The 7,550-nt window shown below is 61.5% G+C and overlaps 1 long non-coding RNA gene across 2 annotated transcripts; it reads left to right on the top strand.

The window, feature by feature from the left end:
- Positions 1–4,048: 4,048 nt before the first annotated feature.
- On the top strand, positions 4,049–7,313 carry LOC110259708 (uncharacterized). 2 transcript variants are annotated; one of them, XR_014836563.1, is made up of 3 exons: positions 4,049–5,133; positions 5,819–5,882; positions 6,664–7,313. It is a non-coding gene; the product is annotated as an uncharacterized LOC110259708 (long non-coding RNA). The 2 variants fall into 2 exon arrangements; XR_014836562.1 differs by lacking the exon at positions 5,819–5,882 and having other exon boundaries at positions 4,898–5,133.
- Positions 7,314–7,550: the final 237 nt, after the last annotated feature.

A 7,550-nucleotide genomic window follows, 5' to 3' on the forward strand; every position in this document is an offset into this window, starting at 1 on the left:
CAAGGAAATAAAACTCTAAAAGCCAGACCCTTATCAGCCCGCCTGTCTCACTGTAATCGTTACCAAGTTCCCAAGGACCCTCCCACCCCAGCACCTTGGCCTCCTCCTTCCTGCCCCCCAGCTAGGAAAGGTATGTGGCCCCCTCTCTATCCGCCTCTGTAGGGGCCACACACGCCCCCAGCCAACCAGCAAGTGTATCCAAAGACCCCACCCTTTCCCAGCCAAGCAGCAGGTCCACAGGTGTATGGCGAGACCACTGCTCACACTCTTTGACCTTGAGCTATAAAACCACACACGACCATGTGCCCAGAGTCGGTCGGCTCTCCCTGATTAGCAGGAAGCTGCTCCGCTGTGTCAACAGTGTCTCTTGCCTCAATAAACTTGTCTTTTCTACACCTTGGTTTAAATTCAGAAAATTCTTTTTCCACCGCGTGCAGAGACCGCAGCACCCAGCCGCGTTCAGCTTTGCTGGTGGATGACGGCCTTCTGGCGCGAAGAAGGCGTGAGCAGGGTAGGTGAGAAGTGGGGCTTCGTGAGTGTGTTTGAGAACCCTGGGAGAATCTGGTGGGGGCCAACGAGGCCCTTGGCAGAAAATGTCAGGTTCTGCCAGTGCCACTTCCCCGTTCCGCAGAAGAGGTGTGTGGCAGACGGGCTGGAAGCGCCTCGGATCCCATCTGAGAAGCCGCTGTGGAGGGGGGAGCACTGGAGCTGGATCCTGAAGGGTGGGCTGGACACAGGCACCTGACTACGGTGAGAAAGAGCCATCCAGGCAGTAGGAAAGGACCCACCGGGCAGGGCCTTGGATCTGCATCTCTCTGCTGTGCTTGGAGCCTGAGTGTGGGTCCCTCACCGTCCCACACAGACTAGAGTCCCTGGATGCTGAGACCAGAGCATATACATAAGGCACCCCCAGCCCCCAATGGACTGCTGAGGAGCCTTCTGAAAGCACCTCAATTCTGGAAAGGCTGGGATTTGGGCACCAGGCTATCCCTGGGCCACCAGGGTCCAGGACAGCCCTCACGGTGTCTCCCTGGCATGGCCGGGGCTGACTTGACTCCACACTCACCTGGAGACCATGGGGGTTTCCTGGCGATGCCACGGCTTTGTATTCAATTTCCTCCAAGTGTCCAGTGAACAGAGGAAAGAGGCTGACTCCACCCCTGCCCTGTGACCTTACTGCTGGCTTTTCATCTCTCCCTGACTCAGTTTCCTCATCTGTCAAATGGAGCCATCTGCCTTCTTTGTAAGTTGATGGAAGAAATTGTGAGGAGTGTGTCTGTTGGTCCAAGACCAATCTGTCTGGATCAGGCCCAGTGATCAGACCCTGAGCTTTTGGTGGCGGGGGGTGTATGTGGGGCGGCAGATAAGACCTACGAGAGGGGGCTGGGATCCCTCTGCAGAGTTCCTGTCTCTACTTTTTGTCTTTTTAGGGCTGCATCTGCGGCATATGGAATTTACCAGGCTAGGGGCCAAATCGGAGCTGCAGCTACTGGCCTACACCACAGCCTCAGCAATGCAGGATCCGAGCTGCTTCTGAGACCTGGCAACGCTGGATCCTTAACCCACTGAGCGAGGCCAGGGATCGAACCCGCATCCTCATGGATCCCAGCGGGGTCCTTAACCTGCTCAGCCACCAAGGGAACTCCTCCAGTCTCTACCTGAAGGTCTCCCTGGCAGCCAGACCTCCCACTACTCCCTCCAGTAGGTCAGAATCTGATCTGTGAGCTGATTTGCATGTGGAAAGGGCCCCTCCCACCCCAGTGCAGCAGGGAGGGGAGGGAGGGGGCATTCAGAGGTGAAGCCCCCACCTCCCACCCTGCTGGCCCCCTGCCTTCAAAGAACAGCTGACCCCAGACCCGCCGAGAGGGTCACTCTGGCCAGGCATCCAAGGCCTAGAGCCTCCAAGTTATCTCGTGTCTGGCTGTGTCTCATCTCTTCTCTGAGGTTAAGCGGGGAGCAAGGGTCTTCCCCAGATACCCACAGCTCTCTGCAGGGTTTTAGGGACTAGTCACTAAAGAAACAGACACACCTGGGCCTGAACCCCCTGCCTGCTCCAGGGGGCCCTCCGAGCTTGAAACTGGAACCGAATGTTTGGGCGGAAGAGGCCTTCGGTCTCTCTGTCTTCACTCCTGCTCCCTCCATCTGGCTCTCCCTCTGTCTCTGAGTCTCTCCCTCTTGCTCTGGCTCTGTCTCTGGGGGTCTTCCCCCGCCCGCCCCCCCCTCCTTCTCTGTCTCTGCATCTCTCCCTCTCTCCGCCTCGCCTCCTGTCACTCTGTCTGTCTTTGCTCTGCGTCTAGGGCCGCGGCCCCTTTGAATGGAGCCCCGGGGAGCGGGCCCCTGCAGCCCCCGGCCCAGGCCTTATTCATTCCGCTGTTAATTAACAGTGAAGCCGTGGCCCTGGGAACCGGCGGTGCGGAGGGGCTCGAAGGAAGGGCAGAGGGCCCGGCTGGGGTGGGTCAGCGGCACGGGGGGCTTATCACATTCCTGGGACGCCGCCTGCGGAGGGCTGGCTGACCATTTGTCTACACCTATCGGCCCCCCCTTGGCCGTGAGAACCAATCCAGGGACCACACCGTGGCCTGGCGACAGTGTCCCCCAAGAGGTCGGCGGCCAGATGAGGGAGGATCAGATTCTGCCCCCAGAGTCTGCAGGCCTGGGTGCTGCCTCAGTCCCCCTGGGACGTGGGGGTCGTGGAGGTGGGGGACCCCTGGACTGGGCCCTGGGCGGCTGGGTCTGGAGGAAGGGTCTGCTCTGCTTTGCAGCCCTGGACGTGCGGGCACGCGGCCGCGTGTGTGGAACTGGGCGAGAACTTGACCCCGACTCAGCTGTTTCAGGAGCACATCTGTTGAACCCGGCGCGGCTTTGAGAGAGGCAGGAAGGGAGCTGAGTGGGATGAATGGCCACCCTGCAGAAAAGAGCAAGTGAGAGTGACAGTGGAGTCTGAAGCATGGAGACCCCAGGGGCTAAAGCCTGGGGCTACAGGTCAACACAGAAGAACCAGAAACCACGTCGGCCAGGGGGAGAGGAAGACACGGGGGCCGAGGTGAGGGGAGCGTGGTCTGGGTTCAAATGAAGCTCAAAACCCAAGGAAAGGTTCCCACGGCTCTGAAGCCTGTAGCTACAGGAGGCAGGTCTGGTGGAAGAACATTCCAGAAAGCTGCCACTCCTGCTAAGGAGGCAAGTGGGCTCTGACCATGGGCTGGCCGCAGCACGGTAGGGTCTGCATGGCAGACTGGCTGGAAGACACGCGGCCATGCACCCTGGGACCCTGCCCAAGCCCTCAGGGGCCCCCCACTCCCTCCCTGTCCCCCCTGCCCTCCCTCAGTGACCTTCTGCCCGCCCTGGCAGCGGGTGGGGGGGGGGGGTTAGGACTTTCCCACCCCACTCTGCTCCTCAGGGTGGGCTCTTCCTGTGACTTTTAATCATGCTCAGAGAGGCCGGTCCGGACCAGGGTTAAAATCCGCTACCGGCTCCTGTACCCAGTTACTGCGGCGGCAGCACAGATGCGGCGCCTTAAATAACAGCCAAGTGCTGTCTCCCGGTTCTGGGGCTGAAAGTCCCAGATCTCAAGCCGTCCACAGGGCTGGTTCCTTCGGAGGCTTTCGAGGGAAGAGTCTGTTCCAGGGCGTGTAGCCGGCCCTCTCCTCCCGTGTCTCCACGTGGCTGTCCCTCTGTGCGCGGCCCTGACCTCTTCTCACGAGGACAGCAGCCATCCTGCAGGCTTAGGACCCACCCAGACTCCACTTCACCTCGCTTGCCTCTATAAAGGTCCCACCTCCAAAGGCAGTCCCATTCCGGGGTCCTGGGGTCAGAACCCAACAGGAATTTGGGGGGACTCCATTTGAGGTACCTCCCTTTGTCTTATTTTTTGGACTCGACTTTATCTGGGTGTCTGTCCTCTGCCCCCTGCACTGGCATGTCGGCCCCAGAAGGACGAATTGCCAGGCCCCACCGTGCTGGCCCACCCCGGTCATTTAGCGGACGGTTGCTGAATGGCTAACAAGGGTACGCTGTAACATGCAGACACACCGGGCCAGCCAGGACACGCGCTGTCGCCTGCTGGCAGCACAGGATGGCCAGAGTTTGCAAAGCCCCTCGGTGGCTCAGCCCCTTGGGCGGCCAGGGCTCCAGACTGACCTGGTCTGCAGCCCAGCAACCCTCTGATGAAGAGCACGCTGCCCAGAAGCCCCAAGAACCCCACACCTAGAAGCATCCAGAGGCCACAGGGCGGCTCTGGCCCACATTTTCCGTCCCTGCTCTTTTGGGCGGCTGGGCCCAAACCCACCTCTGCTGGGCCTTCCACGGATGCTTCCAGATAACCTGGGGCCATTTTCCCTCCTGGCAGCTTCAGCCAGATCCCCTTCCCAACGCCTGTGTGTGTGTGTGTGTGTGTGTGTGTGTGTGTGTGTGGAGGGGGGAAGCTTTTTTTCATTGGTTACCTATTTTCCAAATTAACTTCTGAGCAGCCTTTGTCTGGCACATTCCAGTGGATTATGCAAAAGGGGTTTGCCAGGGAACTGGGGGCTGTTTGAAGACTTTTGAGCCAAGCGCAGGCGGGTGGGAGTGCTGCCCTGGGGGACAAAGGCGACGCCTCTTCCTCCGAATGCAGAGACCAGATTAGCGTCAGCCCGCGTCTCTGGCCCTGTGGCTGCCTCAGTGTCTAGCTAATTCGGGGGCCCGAGAGCCTCGGAAGAGCACGGCAAGAAGAAGAAAGGGATGGAAACAAAGGGGACGGACAAGGGGGCAGACTGTAAAAAAAAAAAACCCTCAAGAATGCAATTTGCTCCAGGGCGCACCCTCCGGCCCACTGCCCGCTCCCGAGCGGGTGCGCGGGCGGAATGCAACAAGGGGGCGGCGGCAGCTGGCCCCTGACCCGGGTCTGCAGCTCGAATTCCCCTCCTCTGCTCTGGGCTCGAGGATTGGGCCCCCGCTCTGTACTGTCCTCCCTGGAACCTGGGTTTGCAGACAGGGCACCAGGCTCCGAGAGGGTGCCTGAGGTGCCTGGGGTCACACAGGCCATCCGATGCCCACGTTTCCCGCCAGATGCCTGGACAGTGACTCCGCTTGGAGATCCCTGCCTGGGAAATCCGGTCTCCAGGGGTTCCCCTGACCCCCGCCGAGGCCCCATTCAAGGTAAGGCTCTCAACCCCGGGGCCGCGGCCCTCCCCTCACCCCCTCCGGGGGGGTGGGCCGCAGGCTCCAGGTCCTGACTTTCAGAGTGGGGTCTGACCCCTCCTCCCGGTGGTCCTTCCTCTGGCGGGCGTTGAGAAGGGTGCCTTGGGGGCCCAGGCCCTGCCCCCCAGGTTGGGCATCCGCAATCTGAAAGCCCTCACCCGACTCCGGCCCCTCCCCTCGGGCCTGGCTGGGCACCCCCCTCTCCCCAGCCCCCAGCTTCGCCCTGTTCCTCAGCCCAGGCCTCCTGCTGGGCGCCTTTGTCTGGCCTTGGGTTTCACAGGCGGCCCTGGCCTTTTTCTCGCAGGTCTCAGGTTTCACCTCCTGCTGGGAGGATCCCTCCGATTCCGTGAACCAGTGACCTCCCAGGGGGTGGGACTTCCCACCCGGCCCCAGCGGGCCCCAGGAATTTGTCCTGGGCCAGCCTCCCCCAGGACCCTGCCTGAAGCAGGAGCTGGTGGAAGGGCTTGGCCTGAGGGGGGGTCCAGAGGCGCCTGCCGGGCAGGGTTGGGGTGGGAGCCCTGCCAGGGTTGGGGTGGGAGGAGGAGGACGATGATGACGACAAGGACGACTTAGCGGGTCCCCAGGGAACTGGACCCGCCTGGCAGCCCTCTTCCCCTATCAGGGCATCTCATTTTTCCATCAGAATGCCCGAGGCCAAGAAGCTGCATTGTGGGAAATTCAGAAAATGGAGAGAAGGAGAGAGGAAGGTGAAGCCCCCGTTGGACCCCCATGCCGTGAGGGTCCCGGAGGGAAAGCCTGAGTGCACAGCCCAGCCCCCTCCCTGGCACAGTGGCTGCAGCCCTGCTCTGCCCAGCCCGGCTCCCGGGGCGTGAAATGGGCTGGAGGAGGCTCCGGCTTCCCCTCTTGTCCAGGTCCCCTCTCCCGCTTCCTGAGGGCCTCTCCCGACTCTCCCCCAGCATCTTGTCTCTCCCTCTCTCTCCAGTGAGTGCCCTTGGCCCACCCATCACCCAATCACCTCCACCTGAGGGCCTCATCACCTCCGCATACCCCCACCTGCCCCCACCCCTCTATGGGGCCCCGGTCCCCATGCCCTCTCCAGTCTGCCCCTGGCCTGCCCACCCCACCAGAAAGGCCCTCATCCGTGGGGACAGCCACCTCTGTGCTGCCAGACCCCAGGGCCACTTCTCTGCCCTCGCCTCCAGGGCAGTGGGAATCCATCTAGGAGGCCCTCCCTCCTTCCAGCACTTTCTCCTCCTGCTTCTCTGCCCACCCCCACCCCCCCACCCGCCTCATGGCCACTCCCCTGCAGACCCCCAGATGGCAAAGACTGAGTGGCTTTGTCACAAGCCAGATGCTGCTGTGGGGCTGGGGCTGGGGGCGCGGCATGCGTAACCCCGGGGTCCCCGAGTCCTGAGGGTCCCATGGGGTGTGGGGCAGCGTTTCTGTCCCCTGCTCCCTGGGTGATCTCATCGGTTCCCATGGACTTAAATATTCTTAAGCTGATGACTTCCAAATTCGTCTCTGCAGCCTTGACCTCTCCTGGGAACTTCGACCTGCATATCCGGCCGGCCACACGCCATCTCCCTTTGGGGTCCCCCGGACATGTCGAACAGATCATGGCCAAGCTGGCCTTCTGGACTTCTCTCCCCAGTCCTTTTCCCAGCCACCCCCACCCCCATCCTGCATCCCAGCAAACCGCACCCCAACCCCCCACTCGTGCCTTCTAGAAGCCTCTCTGGCATCGCCCCTTCCATCCCCCGTCAGGAATCCATCCACAGACCCCGAGGGTCTCATCTCTATGGACCCTCCCATGGTCACTGCCCGAGACATCACAGAAGTGAAGCGAGGGGGTCGCTGTTAATGAAAAGCACGCTTTGGGGGGGTATGCTGTAGGAAAAGGCAGAGGCTCTCAGAGCTGTTCCCCCCTTCCCCAGAGTGGCCGCCCCCCACCGACCCCTGCCCCCAGGCCTTGTACTCCGGGTGCAGTCAGCTCTCGAGAGGTGGGGGTCAGAGGGCAGAAAAGACCTGCAGGGAGAGAGTGTGAGAGCGGAGACCTTCAGCGCCCGCACGGGTGGCCACGATGGGAGAGTCCTGGCACGTGGCGCCAGCCTTTGGACTTGGTGAATGTGTGTGATCAGCTAAAAGTAAAACTGTGCTTTTTTTCCTCCTTCTGAGAATGGGCTGCTCCTGCCTGTCCTTCGCCTGGTTGTAGCACCCAATGAATGGCCTACAGGGGGGCCCTCTGATGATGGGGCGTGGCTTCATCCCCCATTTGATAGGTGGGGACACTGAGGCACTGGGTGCCTTAGCTGTGAGCAGCTGAGGGATGTCAACCAGCCCTGCCTCCCTGTGTCACCCTGGCTCCCTCCCAGGCTCCCTTCCCGGCCCAGTTGGCTCCCTACAGCCCCGTGGGG

Source organism: Sus scrofa, chromosome 2 (assembly GCF_054392235.1).
Source record: "Sus scrofa isolate SSC_HxYL_T2T_F1_AM1 chromosome 2, Sscrofa_HxYL_maternal_Yorkshire_Landrace_v2.0, whole genome shotgun sequence".
NCBI lineage: Eukaryota > Metazoa > Chordata > Mammalia > Artiodactyla > Suidae > Sus > Sus scrofa.